Here is a 26,782-nt window from a genome sequence, read left to right on the forward strand (position 1 = left end):
GGGAGGGAGGCAGGGAGGCAGGGAGGGAGGCTGGCTTTCCTCTTTGGATTGGCCGCCCACTGGCGCCTCTGGGGTTGAAGGCCGGCCTTGTCCAGAGGCTGGAGGCCAAAGCAAAGAGAGCTGCGAAAAAGGCGCCTCCGGATAGGAAGAAGAGCTTGGGAGGCAGGGAGAAGGGAGAGAGAGCAGGCCCTGGCCGCCAGGTAAGAGAAGAGTAGGGGTCTTCGGGGGGGGGGGACCCGGGACCCTCTCCTCCTTCTTTCTGGCGCCTTTCTTTGGCTGGGGAAAAGCCAAGGCAGAGAGACCAGAGAGAGAGAGAAAGCAGCCAACGCCTTGAGCATTTCCTATGCGCCTTTTGCCAAAAGGCAAGAGGCAAGGTCCAGTTGTGCCTTGGGTGGCTCTTGGCATCTGCAACGGGGAGCATTGGCGCCCCAGAAGCCCTCCAGCAGCCCTTCTTGCTCCTCATTGCAGATGCCAAGAAGAGCCACCCAAGGCACAACTGGACCTTGCCACTTGCTTACAAAGACACCCCCCCCCCTTTTTTTTTAATGTGTGTGAGGAAAAGAAGGATGGCGACCTTGGGAAAAGGATGCAGAGGATGAAAGAGAAGAGCCAAGGGAGGGCCGCGGGCCTGGTTTCAGGGGAGATAACAGTGTCTCTGGGTTGCTAGGAGCCTCCTCTTCTTTGCCTGGAGCAGCTGTTCCTCCTTGGACTAGGATGCTTTCAAGGGCCCTGGTCTCCTAGGAAGCCCTGAGGGCAAGAGGGCAGGCGAGGGAAGCAGGGCCAGAGGGGGCTCTTCTCATAATAATTATCATTATTATTATTATTATTATTATGAACCATTTTGTAAGCCACCCTGAGAGCCTTTGTGGCTGAAGAGCAGGTGGTGACTGGGTGGGTACATACTCTATCATCATCATCATCATCATCATCATCATCATCATCATCATCATATCATAATTATATTTATGTTATTATTATATTTCTATTATACACACACACACATCAGCATGGCTTACAACATTAAAAAACACCATACTGTTTAAAACATACAAAAATAGTATTAATAATAATAATAATAATAATGATTCATTTATAGCCCGCCCAATCACGTAGCATCAGGGTGGGTTACAACAGTGGAAGCAGACAACACAAGTCTAATAAATATAAAAATTAAATACAAAGTATACTCCTATAATAATTAAAACAAAATAAATATTTAAAAAAGGCAACAAGAATAATCTAAATACAAATACAATGCAAAAATACAAAATCCAAGATACATAATTTATTAATAGTTAGGTATAACATGACGTATGAATCTAACTGACAATATCCAATTATTTTTAGTACTGTACCTTAAAATAGGATTAAATTACTACAGTAATTAAAACCGTTGCTTGTGACAATTCCTCGTTCAGCACCAGGTCTAGGAGAAGACGCAGAGCAAGTACAAGGAACAGCTTCATGGCGGGGGGGGGGGATATATATTCTATATAGTGCATTTGCAAAATAGGCTGCCGTTCCCCTCCTGCCTTCTGTTGACCAGTGGAAGGTCAGTGGCATTGCTTTGGTTGGTGGTTCACCAGTTTGTGCACAGAAATATAAATATCATGTCTGTTTTTTAGGTAGCGGCTGACATGAATTTAGTTTAGTCTTTCTCCAGGAGAGAAAACAAAGGGCTCAGCACCCATCCTTTCACTCAAAGTCAGCTCCTGTTGAGCAGAAAACAAAACAATTGTCTACAGGATTTATTTTCTGGGTGCCTCAGGAGTTTATTCTTGCCCTCCTGTGAGGAAGGCAGTTGTGGTTTGGATATTGAGGTAAAGGCACTCTGGGCCTGTTGTGTGTCGATCCCATTTTGGTCAAGGTGTCCACCTGGCTCAGGAAACCTTATGTATGCTTTTAGAAATGTTTGTGGCTTTGAACAAAAATGGGTTTGCAGAGAGAAGTGAATGTTTTTGTCTTTGCTTTTGTTGTGGGCGATGTAAACCCTAGTGCTTCAGAGTCTAGAGCTGTATCTACACTGCAGAATTAACCTGGTTGGACACCGCTTTAACTGCCATGGCTCCATGCTATGGAATTCTGGGAAGTGTAGTTTGTTGTGACACCAGAGCAGGCCTGTATATGAACATTCCTTTGGTGCCACAACAAACTACACCTCTCAGAATTCCATAGCATTCCATAGCATGGGGCCATGACAGTTAAAGCAGTGTCAAACTGGATTAATTCTGCAGTGTGGATTTACTTGGTTAGTCAGTTGCATTTCTGTCTCCTGCAGTTTATTCTGTTCATAGAGATCATTGCCTGAAAAGGAAATTCCTCTCTCTTCTTTTTTCTACTGCTCCTCCCCATGATGGTGAGATAGGGACCAGCAGGCTTTCCTGACGCTCATTGCAGCTTTTTGAATAAAATCTATTATGTGTGCCTTTCCTGGGTTTGTACAATTTTGGAATTGGTTAAAGGATTTAAATGCTGCATGTACTGACCATTGCTGTTTAGTGATAGATCTAAAGAAGAATGATATGAAATCTTGATACTTACCAGAACCTTTCAAAATGAACTAAGTACACTTGGGAAATGCCCAAATCTCACTCTCTTTTTCATGATTTGCCAGTAAAGATTATTTCCTGTATTGCAGATGTAACTACACTGAGCTTTCTGTCATTTTCCTGTGCCATTACATAAAATACTAAGAATTACAGTCACCAATTTCTGCTATGTACACTTTCTTGGGTTTTCTCTTCCTCACATCAAAATGGGGCTTCCACACTACCTAAAACCCTGGAATGTAGTTTGGGTTTTCTCTTTCTCACATGAAAATGGGGCTTCCACACTACCTAAAACCCTGGAATGTAGTTTGGGTTTTCTCTTTCTCACATGAAAATGGGGCTTCCACACTACCTAAAACCCTGGAATGTAGTTTGCATACCCCTTTCCAAATATGGAATATATGGGACTTTGATCTGTGGTCCATCTGAAATAGACCCAGGCAGGCAGTAAGCACATAGCCAGAAACATATTTATGGTTGAAGTATACAAGCTGTACTTATTTGTACATTCATATTTTGAAAAAACAACCCCAAAACAGTGCAATTTGTTCTTGCATTTGTTCTACATATTTGCGGAACTCATTTAAGAATCTGTATTGAAAGCAAAGCCAGCAAGACTTGGTCAAATATTTCAAGATAGAATCACATTTATTTATGTATTTTACCGATTAAAAAAACAAATCATTAGAATATTTGGCATGTTTTAAGGACTAGCAGTATATTGGATATCAAGATAAATTGTATAGAAAAATTGACATTTTAATCAGTATATAGTCTCTAGAAATATCTTTTGAAAGGAGATGTGAAAAGACCATGTATGGGAATGGTATGGTTGTTGATCTGCAGCTCCCAGAATTCTTCATCATTGGCTACGTTGGCTCAGGCTGTTGATGGTTTCAGTTCAGCACCTTCTGGGAAGCTGCACACTTGACATCCCAAAAGTAGACAATGTAGTAGGCAATGAATGGTCAGGTCAAGAAGACAGCAGACACTTTATTTAAATACCTCCAAATTAGATCATGGAGGTAAGAAGTAACAATTTACAATCAATTCATAAGCACTCCTCTCATGAAGATGACAGCACTTTATGGGTGCATTAGTATGTCGTGGATTATGTGCTGAACTTGTGTATATTGACACAAGGGGTGGGGACTTTTGGCTCTCCATCTAGTTTGTACTTCACCTTCCAGAAGCCTTAGATAGCATAGCAGGGTGTAAGAGATTATGGGAGTGGTAGTGTTGAAACATCCGAAGGGACTAAAGTTCTCTACTCCAGTCTAAAGTATACACAGGAATTATTATTCTCCAGTGGTCTTGAATTTAATGTGAGACCTACAACACATCTCAAAAAAGTAAAAAGTTGTTCTGTTCTTTCTCAAACACAAAATATAGGAGTTTCTCAGTGTTCCAAAATATTCACTTGTTCCACTTAAAAAAAGTTATCAGAGGCGCGTTACAGACCGCCTGAAAACGGTGGTCTGCTGGCACTGCCGGTTGCTGCGTCCAGGAACCGCAGCGGTCAAACCTGCAAAAAGCAGCTTCTTTTTGGGCCCTGGAAGTGGCGCTGCAAGTGTCCAATGGTGCACTCGCGACATCACTTCCGTTGCGGGACGTGCGGACGCTATGCGTCCACGACGTCAAGATGGCGGCGCCCGTGTAGAATGGGCGCCGCCATTTTGTACGTCCCCAGGACGTACTAGGGTTAGGGGCGTGCGTAAAGGACGCCCTTTCCTAACCCTGATACGTCCTGGGGACGTACTTTACGCCTGTGCAGAACGGGCCAGAGTTTTCCTGAATATCCCCCTCTCCCTCTAAGCCTTCACATTTCTACAAGCAGAGATACTGTGTGTTGTTGTTTAAATGCTTTGGACTTCAGAAAGTGATAGATAGGCAAAGCCTTTGCATTCCTTACAAGGACATCCTTAAATTTACAGCGATATCTGTGTTTCTTTGCAAACACTGGTAGCCTTGCAAGTGAAAACTTCCCATGAAAGCCATTAACAATTAAAAACACCCTTTCTGTCATCCTAAGTGCAAATAGAGATTTCCTTTTCTGTAGCAGTAAATTCTCTGAGATGTGAGCAACTGAGATAACAGGAAAAGCAACAGTAATATATACAGGTTGATGAATATGTACCAGATAATTCAATTGTGTCCTTCTAGGAACAAGAAATTTTTATAATAATTCCAAATCCTCCAAAGACTGCAAAGAACTAAACAGCCCTGTATAGCTTTGCCAATTTTTGTCCACTGTGGAAGTCTTTAATGTGTATACTATGAGGCAAATACCATTGTGGTTATTCAGCTGAGCAACCACATCTGAGCAGTTCTGGTCTCAGCTGTCTGGAGCCAGTCTAGTCAAACTAGAATAGGAGCCCAAAAAACATCTAGGGATATCAGTGTTGGCCATATAGCAAATCCTATAACATGTTCTAGGATAGGAGTGTGCATGTTTTGATAAAATTACCAGCTTGTTAGATGAAGGGAATGCTGTGGTTATAGTATATCTTGATATCAGTAAGGCAGGGGTAGGCAACCTGCGGCCCGCGGGCCGGATGCGGCCTGGTGAGGCCTTGGGACCGGCCCCAGCCTGGTCCTGCCGCCGATTGCCACCAGGGCCTTTGGCCTCTCGCACGCAGGGGCAAGGGGGGCAATTGTCTATAGACGCCTCAGAAACATGCATTTATATTAACATTTTTTAAAAAATCAGCAAATTTTTTGCGTGTCCTCCACTTTTTTTAAAAAAAAGTGTCCACCATTTGAAAATGTTGTCCTACATTTGTCCCGGTTTATTTATTTATTTAAATTTTAAAAAAATTATTTAATTATTAATTTTTTGGCTTCGGCCCCCCAGTTGTCTGAGGGACAGCAACCTGGCCTCTGGCTCAAAAAGGTTGCCTACCCCTGCAGTAAGGCCTTTGACAGAGTTCCCCATGACATTCTTGGCAAACAAGCTAGTGAAATGTGGGCTAAAGAAAGTAAATGTAAATGGATTTGTAATTGGTTGACTGGCTGAACCCAAAGGATGCTCAACAATGGCTCCTTTTCATCCTGGAGAGAAGTGACCAGTGGGGTCCCACAGGGCTCTGTCCTGGGCCCAGTGCTATTCAACATCTTTATCAATGACTTGGATGACAAAATTGGGGGCATACTTATCAAATTTGCAGATGACACCAAATTAGGAGGAGTAGCTAATACCCCAGAAGACAGGATCAAGATTCAAAATGACCTGAACAGACTAGAAACCTGGGCCAAAGCTAACAAAATGAAATTCAACAGGGAGAAATGTAAGGTACTGCACTTAGGGCGGAAAAATGAAATGCACAGATATAGGATGGGGGACACCTGGCTGAACAAGATTACATGTGAAAGGGATCTGGGAGTCCAAGTAGACCACAAGTTGAACATGAGTCAACAGTGCAATGCGGCAGCTAACAAGGCCAATACGATTTTAGGCTGCATCAATAGAAGTATAATGTCTTGATTAAGGGAGGTAATAGTTCCACTCTCTTCTGCCCTGGTCAGGCCCCATTGGAATATGATGTCCAGTTCTGGGCACCACAATTTAAAAAGGATGTGGAGAAACTGGAGCGTGTCCAAAGGAGGGTGACTAAAATGGTGAAAGGCCTGGAAACCATGCCCTATGAGGAACGACTTAGGGAGCTGGGGATGTTTAGCCTGGAGAAGAGAAGGCTAAGAGTGTAGTGGAGTCTCCTTCCTTGGAGGTCTTTAAACAGAGGCTGAATGGCCATCTGTCGGGGATGCTTTGATTGAGAGTTCCTGCATGGCTGAATGGGGCTGAACTGGATGGCCCTTGGGATCTCTTCCAACTCTATGATCCTATGATTCTTGGGAGGGATAGTCCCCTTGGTTGCTCTTGTGTGTGATTGAAAACTAGATTGTGAGAGGAAGGTAGTCTCACTCTCTTGACTTTCTCAGTAGCTTTTGATGTCATCATCACATTGTTCTTCTGAAGCATGGAATGGGCCTGAGGTCACAGTATTACAGTGACCTCAGTCCTTCCTAAAAGATGTTGCTTAGAAAGTGACATAGTTCAACTGCATTGTGTTTCAGGTATGGGTCCCATTAACATTCCATTCTGTCTTCTGTGCAGCTTAACCACTGTGAGAATTCCAGAGATTTGCGTTTCTCTGAAGATGCCAGCCACAGATGCTGGCGAGTCAGGAATAAATTCTTCTAGAACATGGCCCCATACACCAAAAAACCCACAAAAAACATTTGGGTTATGGCTTCAACTCTATGAAGACTATAGTCAATCCTACCTTCCTTTGAATTCTAAGTTCCTATAGTAGCTAGAGTTTTTGGAACAGGTGTCTAGAAATAGTTTTGAGGTGGCTAAGGGTGAACATGTAGAAGCGTAATCCAGATAAAACAAAGGTGAGGAAACCAATTGTTCTGCATGGAGAAATACAATTTGTCTTGGATGGTGTTGCTCTCCTCTAAAGGCTGCTGAACTTGGCACTGTCTGGAGAAGCTCAGGTTACATATTTGGCTAGCATTGCTTTTAGGCTGCTTTTGCTTCAAAAATCCACAGCTGTACCAACTCTGACAGATAAATATCCAACCTCTTCTTAAAAATCTGCAACAAAAGAGAGTCCACCACCTCTCACTATCTTCCATTCCACTGTCAAGCAGCTCAGCATCAGGAAATTCTTCCTAGGGTTTAGTCAAAATCTCCTTATGCATACTTTGAATTAATTTCATTTTATTTTATTATGATCAACTGATCAAACATCAACAAACAGCAGTCACATACAATAGTTAATAATTAAAATTTTACTTATAAAATTATATTAAAAAGACAAATAGGGGAAAGTAAAATAAAATAAAATAAGATAATTACAAATGCACGAAATCATTATAAAATTTTAACAGACTAATAAGTATTATAAAATTTTAAGAGACTATCTTACGTCTGCAGACCATTGCCGCTGCGCAAAAGCTGGCCACCCTTATTGTTATTGTTGGGCATTGGTCTGCAAGCAAATAAGATACATAAAATTTGTCAGTTATTCCAGGATACTGAATAAGAATCGGATAAATAAAAATATGACGATAGCCATTATAAAAAGGACAATACAACAATACATGACCAATGGTCTCCACTAAACCAGTTCCACATGGGCATATATATGTACTTCATAGGGAATTTTTTTTTTGTATCTCCCTTCCAATAAGGCTGAAGGTAGGACATTACATTTTGCTAAGGTAAATGCTATCCTTTATTTTGGAACAGTTAGAAGACTCAGATGATTGGCTAACGAAAATGCATTACCTTTGTCTCTAAAATCAGGGCATACAGAGGCTGCTTTAACATTGTAGCATCTTATTATCTATTATTTGTTGATGTATTTCCTGTTTTGCTTTATTATAGCCCATTGCCAAAATTCATTTGTTCAGGTCCAACTCTCTGGAAAAGCAGAAAACAAGCTTTCTCCGTCTTCCACCTGACTGCCCTTCAGAAATCTAAGGATGGCTATCATGTCACCTGTTAGTCTTTGCCACCGTATGCACACCCAGTCCCTCAAGTCTTTTTTATAAGACTCATTTCCCAAACTCAGACACATCTTACTTGTATCCTGTTTAATTGATTGTAGTATGTTCTACTTATGGCCTGTTTTTGAAAAATGTCTGGAAACTTTGGCTAGTTGAGAATAGTGTGGCCAGACCATTGACCAGGATGTTTTAAACAGAACATGTTATACCTTTGTTACAACAGCTCTACTAGCTACCAGACACTTTCTGGGCCTAATCCAAAGTGCTGGTTGAACTCCATAAACCCTTGGCTTACTTAGAAAGTTTTCTTGAAAGACTTTTTCTATACAAATTTTCCTGCATTTAAGGTCTTTGTGTGAACTCTCCTACATTTTGGCCTGCCAGCACTGGGACACAAAAGAGCTTTTTCTCTCCATCTCTGTTGTCCTTCTGCTTGCAGGTGAGTGCCTTTTAATACAGAAAGGCTTATGACATTTATACTTGTTTGCTGTTGAAGGGGGTCTTTATGGCCGGGTGCTGTGGTTTCTATTATTATTATTATTATTATTATTATTATTATTATTATTATTATTTAGTTTTTAATTGTATATCCAATCTGTTTTATGTTTTAGTTGTATTTGTTTTTATTTCTTTAACTAAATCTTATTATGGTTTGCTTGCCATGAGTAGCTGTTATTGGGCTTTTGTGTCTCCCCCCCCCCCCCAAAAAAATAGTGGAACATAATAAGCTCAATACGTATATTGCCAAATGCTCTTGAATATTTTATAATCAATATCGAATTACACTTACCAGCATTTGATACATATTGTGCTATTTAGTACTTGACGGCAAGGCTGGGGGGGAAACAGTTTAAAAACAAAGCAAAACAAGCCATTTTTAAAAAACTGGTATGAGGGTTTTTGTTTTGTTTTTTGGTGTGTGTGTGTATGTGGCTTAACCCAGGTTTTCCCCCCTGTAATGTTTTAATGGAAACATTTGAATCCTGTTTATTATGTTAATACTGTGAAACGTTTTATGTATTAGAAAGCCTGATCAACCATGTTTTAATTCTTTCTAATATTAACAATCCAAAATTATTAGACTTTGATATGATATATATATTTCAATAAAACTTTGGGAATTATATTGACAAGTTGGTATCCTATATATAAGAGTGTAGCAGTAGACCAATAACAGAACTCAAGACTTTATCACACCAGCCTTTCAATCTCCTATTAAAGCTAGAGAACAGCGCCTTTGGTAATACTCATTGCATGACGTCATAGCCATTTCGTTGCTCCTTCAATTCTTAGACTATCTGTTTTCATCTACAGGAAACAAGGTCCCAAACACGCTGCTGTAGTATTTCTCCTCAAGTGTGTTCTTTGTGTCCTCCCTCCAGCTTGCCAAAGAAGGAATTACTATTTCCTTGTAAGGAGACAGTCATTCCTTCTTTGGCAGGAGGGAAAGGGAAGATGCAGTGACAAAAGGGAGACAGGGTTCATGGGGTATGAGCGAGAAAGAGCGCAGGGACACTTGATGGTGCAGAAGGCCCTGTTGTGCTATTGAAGAAAGGCGTAGTATTAAAAGTTCCCAAAATCAGTATGTTTTTGTTTCTTTTTTTAATAAACAACAACAATGTGATTGCAACAAGACAGAGGCTCATGTGATGTCCTACTTTGAAAAATTATGTAGCAAAATGGAGTTTAGATGTTATGGCCACTAGCTTCAATAATAATTGTTCTTTAAAAAGAATGTTCTTTTAACACAAGTTGTTTTGGTTGAACTTACATTAATTGAAGAATTTGTTTCTGAATGGTATTTCTTGCACTATAAAATAAAGTGATTAAAAAGAAGCAATTGACATTTGATATTAGTCTAACAATAAACAACAGCTAATAAACCATTTAAGTTAAAATGTTTAAATTCAAGCAGCCATTGTTGTTCTAGTAAGATGGCTGGAAAATAGTAATAATAGCCAGATTATCTATCTATGAAAAATCAATTTTGAAAAAAAAGGAGTGCTTTTTTTAAAGTCATTTGCTTTATACCAAGGTTTAAACCAGCCAATCCTGCTTAGGATCTGATAGCTTGAAAGATTTCATATCGGTGCTTATCAAAGCAATTGATAAGCAACAAACGAAACAGATTTGCGACATAAAATTTCACATTCAGTGTATGGATATAAATCCCAGAGGGAGATCTACAGGAAAATTATAGTATTCACTGAAACCTGTTTCATGATGAGAATGATCGGGATGTCAACTACAATCAAAAAGTATCTTTGAGGAGGCAGTTTGAATTGCACTGGTTCCTGATAGAACAAAATATTGCAAAGTTTGAAAGTTAGAAACATCATACCAATATGGCATAGACTTTAGTCTACCAACTTCTTTCAGTTAGTCTCAAAGGTACTGCTACAAGATCTCTCTGCATACTGCCAGCTAGAAGGTTCTCCCCCCCTTCTGAAATTTGTGCACCCTACTTTCCACAAGAACAATATCCCTGGGGCAAAAGTCTGCCTAATTCTGTGGACCTCAAACATTTTGAGGCTGCTGCCCCCTTACTTCTTGGGTGACACTCCTAGCACCCTTGATATTAAGCCTGCTGTTCTGCTGCAAATTCAAAGCAACCAATCTAGCATTATACAAGTTAAACGAGGCTGTATCCACACTGTAGAAATAAACCAGGTTGACACGGCTTTAATTGCCATGGCTCAATGTGATGGAATTCTGGGAATTGTAGTTTTGTGAGACACTCTTCTCTATCAGAGTAAACCCTGGCGCTGCAACAAACTATAATTCTCAGAAGAAGAAAAAAACAAGCTTCATTTATATACCGCTTCATACCGCCTAAGAGGTTTACAACTGTAAGCTAATTTGCCCCCAACAATCTGGGTACTCATTTTAGCCACCTCGGAAGGATGCAAGCCTGAGTCAAGCTTGAGCCGTTTTGCTGGTCTTGAACTCACAACCTTGTGGTTTTGAGTGAGTGGCTGCAGTACAGGCATTTAACCACTGTGCCACCAGGGCTCCAAAATCCCATAGCACTGAGCCATGGCAACGAAAGTGCTGTCAACCTGGATTATTTCTACAGTGCAGATGACAGCATAGCATATATATTTCATAAATAAAACTTAACATTGCAATACAGTTTATTTTTTTACTAATTTGATTTTTTTTACATTTTATCTATAAATCATTGCCTTCATAATTTTAATGGGATGGATGTGCTTGGTGCAGGGATATTAATTTTTCAGAAGAAGTCTTAGGGTCCCCCATGTTTATTAAGTTTCAGACTATTTCTTTGTTTTTTTATTATTTTTTATTTATTTATAGTATTTATACCCCGCCCTTCAGCCCTAAAGGCTATCAGAGCAGCTCACAATTATTATTTTTGATTAGACGGTTCCCTGCCCTCAGGTTTACAATCTAAAAGATACGATACAAAAGGAGAAATGAAAGGTGGTGGGAAAGGGGATGAGGTCCAGTGGTTATTCTCTCCCTCTGAGGCCTGGACCAAGGCAGATGGACTAGAGGGAGGGCTCTTCTTCTTCAGGCTAGCCCTGGTGGAGCTGGGCTTGCCTGTTCACTCCCTTACAGGCCGAAGGATGACAGTTATCATGGAGGGAGGGCTCTCTATCTTCAGGCTAACCCTGTTCACTTGTTTGGAAAGAAGCTAGGCGACTGCACAGAAGCCACACTCTACTAAATATGATGTTGGGAAGACAATAAAGTACATCTTGACTTTGTTCCTCAGTTCAGGGTAGCAGGCAGAATATTTTTTTTTTGCAACCAAAAATCTTGAGATGATTTGTAAAAACAAAACAAAACCCTGATATTAATTCAGTCATTTTGCAGTGCAATCAGTTTTTCCTCCACTGTTCCTAATTCATAAATAGCATATATCCAGGAATGCATTGATCACCTGGTCTGGTATTTTAAGCAAAAAATATCTTGAAATCTGTCAGATGTGACTTTGTGCATCTCATTTAAGTGTTTATAATAAACTAAAAGGTCACTCTGTGTTATGCACTTAGAATAATATAAGTTTAGAGTTAGATGAGACCACAAGGGCCATACAGTCCAACCCCTGCCATGCCGGAATATACAATTCAAACACTTCCAACACTTCCATCCAGCCTCTGTTTAAAAACCTCCAAAGAAGGAGACTCCACCTAGGGTTGCCATAGGTCAGGACCTCCAAACTGGGACAAATGTAGGACAAATGTAGAACAAAATTTTCAAATGGAGGACACATTTTGAAAAAATGGAGGACGCTCAAAAATTGATTTTTTAAAAAAAAAATTCATATAAATGCATGTTTCTTAGGCATGATAAAAATGGAGGACATTTGGCATTATTCCTAGACAGATGGCAGAAATGTGCTTCCCTTTCTGGCCAAAAACCAGAAGAGGAGGAAGAGTGGAAGAAGCAGAGGAGGAGGAAGAGGAGAAGAAGAAAAGGAGGAACAAGAGGAGGAGGAGGAGGGGTAAAGGAGGAGGAGGAAGAAGAGGAAGAAAAAGGGGAGGAAGAGGGGAAGGATGAGGTGGAGAAGAAGAGGTGGAGAAGAAGAGGAGGAGGAGGAAGAAGAGGAAAAAGAGGAGGAAGAAGAGGAGGAGGAGAGGAGACAGAAGAAGAGGAGGAGGAGAAAGAAGAAGAAAGGCTCTTTCTCCTGCCTTGAAGCCTCCCTTGCAGGCGGAGGAAGCTTCAAGGCAGGGGGAAAAGGGTCTCCCCTCATGGAGAGACCCTTCCTCCCCGCCTTGAGGCTTCCCTGGCCAGCGGAGGAAGCTTCAAGGCAGGGAGAAAAGGGTCTCCCCTCACGGAGAGACCCTTCCTCCCCGCCTTGAAGCCTCCCTTGCAGGCGGAGGAAGCTTCAAGGCAGGGGGAAAAGGGTCTCCCCTCACGGAGAGACCCTTCCTCCCTGCCTTGAAGCCTCCCTGGCCGGCGGAGGAAGCTTCAAGGCAGGGAGAAAAGCTTCTCCCCGAGGCGAGACCCTTCGTCCCTGCCTTGAAGCCTCCATGGCCGGCGGGGAAAGCGGCAAGGGAGGGGAAAAGGGCCTTGCCGAGGCGAGACCCTTTCCCCTGGCCCTCACAGGCCGCCTCCCTGGCCGGCGGAGGAGGCCAAGCAGGGAACGAGCCTTGCTGAGGCGAGGCTCTTTTCCCTGCCTGGCATCGGTTGGGGGGGGGGGGTCCCGGGGGCGGGGCCAAACCGGGGCGGGACCGTGTGGCCACGCCCCAAACCGGGAAAGTCCCGCCCCCAGGCGGGATATGGCAACCCTAACTCCACCACACTCTCAGGCAGTATATTCCATTATAAGTTTTTCCTAACGTTTAGGTGGAATCTCTCCTTTGTAGTTTGAATCCATTGCTCCATTACAGACAGTGGAACAATTGAGTCAATAAGCTTGCTCCATCCTTTCAAATATTTAATCATGGCTATCATGTCACCTGTCAACCTTCTCTTCTCCTGGCTAAACTACCCAGCTTCCTAAGCTGCCCCATATAGGGCATGGTTTTAAGCCTTTTTACAATTGATTGATCTTCTCTGGACATGTTCCAGTTTGGCAATATCCTTCTTGAATTTTGGTGCCCAGAACTTTTCTTTCTCAAATTCAAAGAGATTCAAAAACGTGAAGCTGTCCAGTTCATTTCTGCATCCTTTTCTGCAGGATTTAAAGACAACCCTTTGTGTGTATATATGTGTGTGCCTTCAAGCTGCCGCTCAATTTATGGTGATCCCATGAATTTAATATGGTTTTCTTAGGCGGGGAATCCTCAGAAATGGTTTTGCCAGCTTCTTTTTCTAAAATATAGCCAACAGCACCTAGATTTCATTGGTGGTCTCCTATCCAAGTACTAACCCTGCTTAGTTTTCAAAATCAGAAAGTTTCTGGTGCCTTTTAGGGTATTTATGTTTTACTGATACTGACATAGAGATGGTGGATTGAGGAAAAACATTATTTTTAAGCATCCATGGCCTTTCAGGCAAGTGTGTTCTAGATCATGGAAGGCTGTGGATAATCACAATAATCACCCTGACTATTGTAATTGAAATATTAAAGCGAAATGTTTCTACTCCTAACTTCTTCAGAAACAGCTCAAGTTAGAAACTAAAACAAGTCCTTTGAAGACTTTATAACATTTCTGATTTTAGTAACCCTGACAAATAAGTATGCAGTATATAGATCTCCTTCTCTCTCTCACACACACACATGCTTACTAGCAAAGTAAACCACTATCACAGGGGTAGGAAACCTGCGGCCCGCGGGCCGGATGCGGCCCGGCGAGGCCTTGGGACCAGCCCCAGCCCGGTCCTGCTGCCGATTGCCGCCGGGGCCTTTGGCGTCTCGCACGAGGGGCATGGTGGGGCAATTGTCTATAGAAGCCTCAGAAACATGCATTTATCTTAATTTTTTTAAAAAAATCAGCAATTTTTTTCACGTGTCCTCCATTTTTATTTTAAAAAGTGCCCTCCATTTGAAAATTTTGCCCTACATTTGTCCCGGTTTATTTATTTATTTAATTTTTTAAAAATTATTTAATTATTTATTTTTTTGCTTTGGCCCCCCAGTTGTCTGAGGGACAGCAACCCGGCCCCCGGCTCAAAAGGGTTGCCTACCCCTGCACTATCAGAAACTGCCCAAAGCACTAAGTGAAAGCCTCTGTTCCTTGCCTCCTGAGGAGTAGCCAGTCCTACGGAGATTTCTGCAGAAGATACTGCTGCCATCTGTCAGCAATGGCGGAAAGCTACCATGAGGTGCTGGGAAATGGAGATACAGATGAGTTGGTGCCAAGTGCCATGAAGAGAGCCACCTTCCCTTTGCTGCCAATCAGCACCATGATCCCAAATTCAGCCAGGTGTCTCCTGACATGAAGGAGAGAGAGGTGGCAAGAGTGTTGAGGAGGGGCTAGGAAGGTGGTCCTGGAGGAGATGGCTGCCCAGTTTACAGCACTTTAATGAGCTGGCAACCTCCGCTGGTTCTTCGCATATGCACACTCCATCCCCCCCCTCTCCCCCTGCCCTATTGTCAACTTTTATCAATCTCTGCTTTCTCAATATCTCCTGGCTCCTCTGCTGGGGACAGCAGGGAAAGGATGTCTTTCTGAAACTGGAGTATTGAAAGCATCACTGCCACTAGAGAGTCAATGAAGTTTGTGTCAAAGTGAGGGGAGGGTGCAGCTCTCCATAGCCAGGCACTGCTGCGTCAATGCTCCCAACTTTCTGCCCTTCCCTGGTTGCCACCCATTTTTCCTCACCACTCTGGATGTTTCTATCACTCTCAGGGGGGCAGTACCATCCATTTTGGGAATCACTGATTTACTGTTGCATTTTGGCCCTGTTATAAAGCTAATCCTAAGGAGCCTTTTGAAATATGAAGCACAACAACAGTTGGGGAAATTACAAATCTCAATGAACTGCCCACCAAAAGCCAAACAAGAAGTATTTAAAAATCTTGCACCATTTCTGGAAGGCTTCCAATAGAGCTTGGCCAAAGTATAAATCAAAGATTGAGCGAATAACCTTGAGAGTCTCTGTTGTCCTTCACTGGTGAGTTTACCAGAGAGGAATAATATTGCTTTGGATTTAAATTCACTGCTATGCCACCCAAAGGCCTGAATATAAGTACTTATGCTTTGAAGTTGTTGTTGTTGGTGGTGTGCCTTCAAGTCATTTCCAACCTATGGCTACCCTAAGGCAAACCTATCACATGGTTTTCTTGGCAAGTTTCTGCAGGGATTTAATATTTGTTTTGGATCTTATTAGCATTCCTGGAAATGCTTGTTGACTTTAAGACAAGGTAGGTGCTTGCCACTTGCCTTGTTTTAAGTGAGAAATATTGGTTTTTTTCCATTAGATTTCAGTAATGCAGAGTGAATGTGCATATCAGTGTGTGCACATATCTGTGTGCATGTGCAGCAATGGTAGGTGGGAGGGCAGCAATGTGAGCTCCTGGAAGATGTCCACACCAGTTATACATGCTTCTGAACATGTCACTAATGGCTCTTCCTACTTTACTAAAAAATACAAGTTTCCGAGGAGCTGTTAAATGATATTGATACATATAGTCTTTGCACTGATAGAAAACCAGGTCATTTTAATACTGCATGAATGCTCAGCTGGTTCATTTGTTATTCATTAAGCTGTCTAACAATGCATAACGCAGCCATGAAATTCATGGCAGTGGCCTCCACAGAGGGCCTGTAAAATTGCTGTGTTCTGTCAACAGTAGGCTTTCTTTGACACAACATTCTTAGTTATTGAAATATTATGTACTTACAAATGTCCAGTTCATTTGGAAATAGTCAGTTTCACCTTGCAAAGATTAAGGCCTTTAGTCTTTTAACAATGGAGATAGAACCAAAGAGGATTTCTTATCTTTGCATAGACCTCATGTGTCAAGTCTCTTCATTTCCATTGGTTTTACATTTCACTGAATATACAACTAAACAGGACAGAGACTGCTGTTACTCTTGATTTTTATGTGAAATGAAATTTATCATTAAAAGGGATCCTGTAGCATTTTTGACACAGGAGAGGATACATCACATTAAAGAATGAGCAAGTGAAAGTACCTCTAATATCGAGAACAATGTGATTAGGTCCTGTGATGACATTTCCTGAGTAGATGTGTGGTCACATTCGGCATCTGGGTTTGTGAGAAGGTGATAAAATGTGATATATGCCATCTTCTGTCAACAATGCCCTTCAGCATTCTACATTGGGCAAACAGGCCAGTCTCTGCACCAGGGGATAAATGGACATAAATAAAAAATTAAGAATGGGAATACACACAAAAAAACCAAGAAAGTTGCAAAAAAGTTGCAGTCTTCCTGGGCATTCCATCTCAGACCTTGGAACAGCAGTCCTTGAACAAAACAAAACAAAACAAAATTACAAAGAAAGATTGGAAAGAGAAATCGCTGAATTGGAATACACCCTCAAACTACAGTCCATCAGCAGTAAGTTGAACAGAGATAATGGTTTCCTTGCACATTACACATATAACTGTATAACATTAGTTAATACCCCAGCCTCCTGAGGGGATCTCAGCCAGATGTTCACATCTCCTTTCTGGTTCCCAGAAAGTACCACATTACATTCCAATAACTGCCTTCACCATTCATATGCTTATCTACTCACCTTGGCTTTAGGCAACATCAGCCTTTGTCCCCCAATGACCATGGTTAAAATTGAACTTCTCATTTCATCACCATATTCATACATTTTCCATTTCTATTGCTATTCACACATACAGGCAGCTCATTCATAGCCATAAATGTCTGTTCCTAGGCACTTCATTTTACGCATCTGACAATCCACACAGATGGAATCAACTCTAGTGTTAACTAAAATATGTCAATAATTATGGAAAACAAAACAATGGTCAACAGACTGGAAACAATCACTATAGATCCCCATCCACAGAAAGGGGGACACAAAAGACTGCAGCAACTATAGGACCATAGCATTAATCTCCCATGCAAGCAAAATTATGGTCAGTATTCTGCAGCATAGACTCCAATCATACATCACAAGAGAAATCCCAGAGGTGCAAGAAGGGTTCAGAAAAGAAAGGGACCACATTGCAAACAGATGATAGTTAATGGAGCATACCGAGGAATTCCACAGAAGATCAGCAAAGCCTTTGGCTGCATAGATCCCAAGAAGCCATGAGAGTGCCACAACTTTTTTTTTTAGCACTGATGAGAAATCTGTAGTTAGGACAAGAGGCTACTGTTAGAACAGAATTTGGAGAAACAGAATGGCTCCCAATAGGAATAGGAGTCTGGCAAGGCCGTATTGTATCACCCTGCTTGCTCAACTTGTACACAGGAAATATCATATGAAAGCAGGTTAGCCTCAAAAGAAGGAGGAAGGAACACCAACAATCTAAAATATGTAGATGACACTATATACTAGCAACAACAACAACAGTGTTAATTGATTAGTCAGCTAACCATATCAACAATAAAATAAAATAAAATACAAATTACCAAAATGCCTACACAGATAAAACATAATCACTATCCTAAAACTCATATAAAAATTAACTAGATAATCTAAAACACATGCAACTTAAATACAGTCTGCCCCTGCCTTAAGCAGGGAGATCCGGAACTGATCCCCCGCATCGTTCTGGACCTTCCTGCTTAAGGCAAAAAGCATGTATGCTTGAGCCCCATTAGTTATAATGAGGCTCGTGCATCCCATGTGGCCATGCATGCGTATCATGGGTGCGCAACACCATTCTCCTGTTCTCTTGTTTTCCTGGAGGCTTCTGCGTTAGGTAAAAGTTCTTCATGAGCTGACTTCACTTTGCATTCCTGCAAAAGAGGCATGCTCAAAAGGTCAGCAATAAGTGCTTTCTGTGATGCGAGGCATTTGATGTGCTGTTAGTGTTGTGAATCTTATATTAAGGATTTTTCAGCCACAAAATAAAAAATACTGTTTCTACATGAAGGAAATATCTGTGTTTAAAATAAATAAATAAACAAGCTAGCTAGCTAGCTAGCTGAGTAGTGAAATTATGTTCGATTCATGCAGACATTCTAAGACAAGCCAAAAAGGAAAAGGACTGAGATCCATTGGCTCTAGACCCCTTGCTTCAAGAGATTATTCAAACCTATGTCCCTCCTTTAGGTTTGTTGGGATAAACCAAACAAAATTCTCCTGAATCTGGGGGCCAGTCCGCCCACGCCAAAGTTATACCCTATGACTCTGCCACATGCATATGAGGAAGTAGGGTTAAGTCCATGAAAGCTCAGGCTACCAACATTTCTCTTTCAGTTAGTCTCAAATGTTCTACAAGATCCCTTTGCATACTAAGGGCTTGAACAGACATGCCAAAAATAAAGCTGCTTCGAGTCACTTTGGAGGTATGCTGTTTAAATGATGCATGCGTCCTAAGAGATCGGAAGCCACACCAAAGCCATGCTCCAGTCCTAAGGACTGGAGTGCAGCTTTGGTGCAGCTTCTGGCCTCTTAAGATGTGTGTATCATTTAAACAGTATACCTCCAAAGTGACCCAAAGCAGCTTTATTTTGGCCTGTCTGTTTGGGCCCTTAGTCAGACAGAGTTGCATTCCAATACAGATAACTGCAAACCTATATCAGTGCCAATTTCTCTTTACCCTTTGAAACACTCATCTTTCTTCCTAACTTTTAGCTCTCTTGTCTGTCTGTGTTTTGCATTTGTGCATCTTGCTTTCCTTTTCTGAAAGCATGCAGTCCTACTTCCATGGTTATAGATGGTTCTTCATACAACCAGAACAACTTTTCACTTGCCTAGGATTATAGGAGAAAGACATTGTAAGTCAATATAAAGTAGTAAAACACTTCTGTTCAAGTAGATTTTAAATAGTGTTAATTCTATAGATTAATTGAATTTTAATATAACTTCTGTATACTGATGTTAATGTATGTATTTTGATCTATACTAGCTTTAATATTTCTAAGGTGCCTTGAGTATTTGGAATAGGGCATGATAATAACAACACTCCTCTAGATAAATGCCTTTAATGTATTTAGTTACTTTGTTAAATATGGTAATTTCATTTTAGGATGTGAGTACCTAAGTACTTCTGTGCTTTCCTAGATACCCATTAAAAGATTTAATTCAAAAACAGAGTGATATAGGAGTTGATGTTTAAATAAGATGTTGATGATCTAAGATGCTGAACCTGTTTTGAAAGGACGGCTTGGACAGTTCCTTCAAAATATGGAGTAAACCCCAGAGAAAGCTTGACTGTATCACTGAGAGTAGAATTTTGTCTGTCCCCTATATGGCACCATCCAAGAGGACTTCTCTATAGGAGCTCAAGATTCAACAGAATCTACAATACAAAAGGCAGCCTTTCAAATGTCCACATCCCATGTTTTTCAGGGCTTTATAAAATAACACAAAGCCAGAAAGCCCTGGCCCAGCAGAAAATAGGTAGCTAGTACAGTTCCTTCTTGGAGGTATAATGTTTGCTGCCTCTCTTGTTGTGTTAATGTCTACCAGTTTTCCTGTTCAATAAATATATTTTGAAAATTATGCCAGTGAAATATAGATTTTTGTTGAACATTATGGTTTAGCATAACCACATGTGTAACCACATATTAATCACTCTCCCCCATACCCGTTCCTCCAGAAGCAGAACTAGGGTGGAATGGCCTCCAGGCAAAAAGATGAAGATGATGCTCATAGAACAGAGCCATAGAGTTGGAAGAGACCTTGAGGCCTGTAGTCCTGTCCAACCCCTTGCCATGCAGGAAGACACATTCAAAATAGTCTTGACAAATGACCATCCAGCCTCTGTTTAAAAACTTTCAAAGAAGGGGAAAAAAACCACGCCCTATGAGGGGCAACTTAGGAAGCTGGGTATGTTTAGCCTGGAAAAGAAAAAGTTGTGATATGATAGCACTGTTTAAATATTTGAAGGAATGTCATACTTAGGATGGAGCAAACTTGTTTTCTGATTCTCCAGAGACTCGGACACGGAACAACGAATGCAAACTACAGTCGGCCCTTCTTATACACTGATTTTTTTATACATGGATTCAAGCATCCACAGTTTGAAAATATTTTTAAAAAGCATAAATTTCAAATACGAAACCTTGGATTTTCCATTTTTTTTAATAAGGGACACCATTTTGCTATGTCATTATATTTAATGAGACTTGAGCGTACAAAATTTTTGTTATCCACAAGGGATCTTGGAACCAAACCCCAGCGTATAACAAGTACAGGAAAAAAAGTTTCCACCTAAACCTCCTGAAGGTGAGAACTGTTTGACAGTGGAATACGCTGCTTCGGAGTGTGGTGGAGTCTTCTTGGGAGATTTTTAAACAGAGGCTGGATGACCATCTGTTGGGGATGATTTGATTGTGAATTCCTGTATAGTAGAGGGGTTGGACTGGATGGCCCTTGAAATATTCCTTCAAATATTTTCTATGGTTCTATGATTCCACCACTCTCCAAGGGAGTGTATTCCACTGTCAAAAAGCTCCTACCATCTGGAAGTTTTTCCTAATGTTTAGATGGAATCTCTTTTCCTGTAGTTTGAATCCATTGTTCCATGTCCCAGTCTCTGGAACAAGAGAAAACAAGCTTGCTCCATTCTCAATATGACATCCCTTTAAATATTTAAACAGGGGTGTATAGTCACCCGTTAACCTTCTTGTCTCAGGCAAAACGTATCCAGTTCCCTAAGATGCTCTTCATAGGTAATGGTTTCCAGACCTTTCACTATTTTGATTGTTCTCCTCTGGACATACCCCAGCTTGTCCACAGCCTTCTTGAATTTGGTGCCCAGAACTGGACACAGTATTCCAGGAGAGAACTGACCAAAGCAGAATAGATTGGTATTATTTCTTCTTGTGATCTAGACAGTATACTGCTATTGATGCAGGCAGAATTACAATTGTTTTGGTTTTTTTTTTGCTGATCTATCACATACTGATTCATGTTCAGCCTGTGGTCTACTAAGACTCCTAGATCTTTTTCACACGTACTGCTGTCAAACCAGGTGTCCCCCATCCTATACCTGTGCATTTCATTTTTACTGGCCAAGTGTAGTATCCTACATTTCTACTTATTGAAATTCATTATGTTAGTTTTGGCCCAGCTTTCTAATCTATTAAGGTTATTTTGAGTTCTGATCCTGTCCTCAGGAGTACAGTCAGCCCTTATTATACACAGATTTTTTATACACGGATTCAAGCACCCACGGTTTGAAAATGTTCAAAAAAAGTATAAATTTCAAATATCAAACCATGATTTTCCATTTTTTATAAGGGACACCATTTTGCTATGTCATTATACTTAATGTAATAGAAGGTATGTTGGATGTACCAGATTTTGATTGGTTAGAAATGGGGGGAAAAGAGATAGTTATGAAAATAGAGAAAATTTTCTTTAAAGAAATTAGTAGGAAAGAAATTAAAGAAATTGAAAACCCATCTATGAAAAATATATTAGAAATTTGGAATAAATATAAAAAAGGATTAATGAATGAAAACTCAATGATAACACCAATAATAATGGAAAAATCCTTCCCAAAAATTTAAAAGACTTATTAGATAAAGAATTAAAGGAAAGGAAAATAGATAAAATAGAAAATTGGATGGAATTAAAAATAGGAAAAGAAAATACAAAAGAAAAAATTTAGGGGAATAAATAAATAAGTACCTCAGATATTTTTAGTGGTATCATTCCGAATAAAAAAATTAATTTTGGTAAAATTTTCATTTTGACTAATGCTGTTCTTCCAAACCATGATAATTGAATTTTCTTATATTCTACTATTTTTTTCAACTTCTTTCCGTAATACTAAAAAAAATTTCCCTTCCATTTCTTTTAAGTCTTTCGTTATATTAATTCCTAAATATTTTACATTACTTTTTATTCTTATCCCTAACTCTTTTTGTTTCATAAACTCCAATTCTTCTTTTTTTGTATAATTAAATAACATCATTTCTGCTTTATTCCAATTAATTTGAAGTCCTGTTATCTCTCCAAATAGATTCAAATGTTCTTTAATTTTTCCTATTTTGTCCTTTAAATCTTTAATAGTTAAGAACATGTCGGCAAATAAACTGATTTTATGTTTTTTTCCCAATCCTATTCCTTCCAAACATCTTTCTTTCCTTATAACTTTTACTAACATTTCTATAACCATTGCGAATAATATTGGTGAAAGCGGGCATCCTTGTCTTGTACCTCTCGTTACTTTTATTTCCTTTGTAATTCCATCATTAACTGTTACTTTTATTGAATTATTACAATATAATTGATCTATTTATTTTTTCTCCCATTCCAAACATTTTCATAATTATTTTTAATGTTGGCCATTCCACACAGTCAAAAGCTTTAAATATATCTAATGCCAAAATTCCTGCTTTTAATCCCCCCCCCCCCACATTACATGTATTTTACTCAAAACTCTTCCTACTAAATTAGACATTTGTCTTCCTTTCACAAATCCACACTGATCTTTTCCTATATATTTGTACATACATTTATTCATTCTATTTGCTGTTATTGCCATTAATATCTTTGCATCCTGATTTATTAATGATATAGGTCTATATGACCCTGGATCAGTTGGATCTTTATCTGTTTGGAGTATTAATATTACTAATGATTGATACCATGATGCAGGAATTTTCTTTCCATGTATTATTCCATTATATAATTCTAACAACTTTGGGATTAATATCTTTTCAAACACTTTATAGTATTTAGGTCCCATACCATCCATTCCTGGAGTTTTTCCATTTTTTAATTTTCTAATTATCTCCATTATCTCTGCCTTTTCAATGGGTTGTTCCAGTAGTTCTTTATCTTCCTCCTTTATTGTTTGTCCCCAATTTTCTTGTACATAATTTTCTATTTTATCTAATGGTTTTTTTCTTGCTTGATATAAATCTTTATAAAATTCTTCAAAAATCTTTATTTTTTCTTTCATCAATCTACACATCATCCCAGATCTATCCTTCACTATGTTTATCATACTTTCCATTTTCTTTTTCTGTGTGGACCTGGCCAGCATTTTTGAGTTTTTATTACTATATTTGAAATATTCCCTTCTTAAATAAATCAAATTTTCTTGTACTTCATCTATTTCTATCTTTTGCAATTCTTCCCTTTTTGCCCTTAATTTCACATAAATCTGCTTATTTCTATTAACTATATATTTATTCTCTAATTGTTCTATATCTGTTTCTAATTTCTTTTTTATTTCTTCTTGTCTTTTTCGAAGGTTATGTAATTCTTTTATACATATTCCTCTTGTTACTGCCTTCATCGTATCCCATAACAAACCTATAGTCACAGCTTTATTATTTATATCCCATGTTTCTTACCATTCCTTTTCAATTTTATCTACTATATCTTTATAATTCAGTATCTTGGTATTTAACCTCCACCTCTTTATTTGTTCGTAATCTTTCTTAATAAGAATTTCTACATTCACCAAAGCATGGTCTGTTACCTTTATATTTGATATTTCTGTATTTAAAACTTTATTTATCATATTTTTGAAACAAAAATATAATCTATTCTAGTATATGTTTTATGTACAGGAGAATAAAATGTCTATTTCTTTTCATCCCCTTTTACGAGTCTCCACACATCTTTAAATTCTCTTTTCTTCATTATTTTATTTAAACTTGTTATATTTCTATATTTATCTTTTACTGAGGGGTTAGATTTATCTTTAATCTTATCCATTTGCATATTAAAATCTCCTGCCAAAATCACATATTATTCTTGCACATCATCCACTTTTTAAAATACTTTCTCATAAAATTCTTATTGTTTTTCATTTGGGGCATATATATTGACTAATACATACTTATCTTCACCTAATTCCCCCTGTATTTTATATATCTTCCTTCATCATCCCTTAATACATTTTTTATTACAAAATTACATTTTTTTGCAATTATTATTGCCTCTCCCTTTGATTTAGAGTTCCCAAATGCTTTTTCATAATGTTTTGCCCAATTCAATTTCAATTCATTCTGGCCCTCTTTCCATTTGATGTGTTTCCTGAAGAAAGATGATATCTGCTTTGTCCGCCCTCAAAAATGCTTCAATTCTTCTTCTTTTGATCACAGAACCAAGACCTTTGGTGTTTAAAGTTGAAATTTTTAGTTAATCTAACATAGTACAATTTTTCCCCTCTCCATTGGCTCCAATTTGTGCAACCCATATCCCCTCCCCTATTCCCCCCTTCCTTTCCCTTTCCCCCTCCCCCCATGTCCCATTTAACTTCACATTTCTTCTTGCTAGAGCAGTTTGCTCTAGCCACGGTTGCCGAAGCTAACCCTATGGGGAGGGGTGGCAAAAACATTCCAAGGCCCAAAAAAGACTCGGCCCACCCCCTGAGTGCTCATTAGTTTGATAAATTCAACTTTTTCATTTATTTGTAGTATCTCTTCTTTTTTTTCCCTCTAAGCAAATCCAAATGCTCCCAACAACTCTCCTTCTCCAGATGTTTCCGTCAAAGCTACTTCTCCAGATCTTCCAAACTGTCCAGTTGATTCTTCTTCTCTAAGTCCTTTAGATTCTCCAGCTGGTTTTCCTTCCTCTTTATATATTCCCAAATCTTTTAACAATTGCAGTCCTTGTTCCACAGATTCTATCCTGTATCTTCTTCCTGCCTTCTGGAATTTTAAAAATACTGGATATCCCCATGTATAATTAATCCCAGCTTTCAACAGCAATATTGTGCATGGCTTCAATGACATTCTCCATATTCTTGTTTAGGGACAGTAATCGTTATATATTTCCACTTTTACATCTCCAAATCTAAGTTTCTCTGGGTTTTTTCTCATAATATTAATCAATTCTTCTTTTTTGTTCAAATTAGTCACTCTCACAATTACATCACGTGGTGTAGTTCTGTTTTTTCCTAACGCTATTCGATGGACCTGTTCCAAGTCTAAATCGTTACATTTGAGTGATGGGGAGACTTTTTGCAACCATTTAAAAACTTCTGTTTTTAAATCAACTTTTCTGGTACCCAATTTCTGGTACATTCTTTGTAACAAAATTTGATCTTCTTTGGTAGTCTTGTAAATATATAAGCCTTTTGTCTATTTCAGAAAGCTTATTTTGGTTTATTTGAATTTCCTTCTGATATACCTCTTGTTTAGCTTTACATGCTTTATTATCCAACTGTAGTGTTTGGACATCCTGTTGAATATTTTTTATACATTCCAATATTTTCAAAAAGTTATCATCCAATTTTTCCACTTGCTGTTGAAAGCATTTTTTATGTGTTTCTAATTAAATTTTTAATGTTGACTGTAGATCTTGCTTATCTTTGTGCATTTTCTCCTCTAAACTCCATTTTTGCATCTCCAAAGATTTATTAAATTCCAGAAGCGTTTGGTCATGTTATTGTTTCATGATTTGTGTGAGACTGTTCATCATTTCTTTATAATCCATATTTTTTCCCCTCTTGCTCTTTCTCAGTGTCTCCACCATCTTTTTTTAAGATGGCTGCAGGAGGAATGCTCTGCGCCTGTTCACTTTGTGTCTTTGAGGAGAAGGGAGGAGGGGCTCATGGGGGACTTCTAAGAATTTCAGAATCCTGTGTTTTAACTAATCTCCCAAAGGAAAAATCTGATGGTTTGCCTTTACATTGCCAAACCTTTTCTGCTTCTATCTTTTTCTTCTCCTTTGGCATTTACAAAATTCCTCCCATCTGTTTCTCCTGAGCGTACGCTCAAGACCGCGTATGGCATGCCCGCGTATGGTGTGGGCGTGCTGTACATTATTTTTTTCCAAGCACCAGTGGAATCAGGGCAAACTCTACTCGGCCATTGGTTGGCTCCGCCTTCTGCTCCCCGTTCTCATTGCCTTTCGGAAACCTCTTTTTTTAAGCAGCTGTCAATCAAGCACCTAGGCGCTTGACGTCACAGTGACGTCAGTTGCTTCGATGCATTTTGCCGTGGGCTATTTTTGTTCCCCTTTCCCATTTGCATCTTTTAAACCTGTTTTTCTGTTTTGTTTTGTTTTTAAGCAGTCAATCAATCGCTTAGGCAGTTTTTCCCTTTGGGAAAAGGAGAAGGAGCCTCCATCCCCCCAAGACCCTTTGCCTCCCAAGCTGTCCTGTGTCTTCCCAGAGCCCCTCTGGGAAAGGGAGAAGGTGCCTCCATCCCCCCAAGTCCCTTTGCCTCCCCCATTGCTCCCTGGGCTGTCTGGGGGGCGATTGAACAGGCATGTTAAAAAAAAAAGAA

General features: G+C 39.5%; 1 protein-coding gene across 2 annotated transcripts in view; it reads left to right on the forward strand.

Moving 5' to 3' along the window:
• Positions 1-20: 20 nt before the first annotated feature.
• The window catches only part of LOC149318985 (sorbin and SH3 domain-containing protein 1-like), a 204,580-nt gene continuing 177,818 nt past the window's right edge, over positions 21-26,782 (forward strand). For both annotated transcript variants that reach the window (XM_089510869.1, XM_089510868.1), the window contains exon 1: positions 21-200. The gene's annotated coding sequence lies outside the window, so the exon portion shown is untranslated. The remainder of the gene's footprint in view (positions 201-26,782) is intronic.

Source organism: Sceloporus occidentalis, unplaced genomic scaffold, assembly GCF_023333645.1.
Source record: "Sceloporus occidentalis isolate IW3139 unplaced genomic scaffold, rSceOcc1.0.p SCAF_2, whole genome shotgun sequence".
NCBI lineage: Eukaryota > Metazoa > Chordata > Lepidosauria > Squamata > Phrynosomatidae > Sceloporus > Sceloporus occidentalis.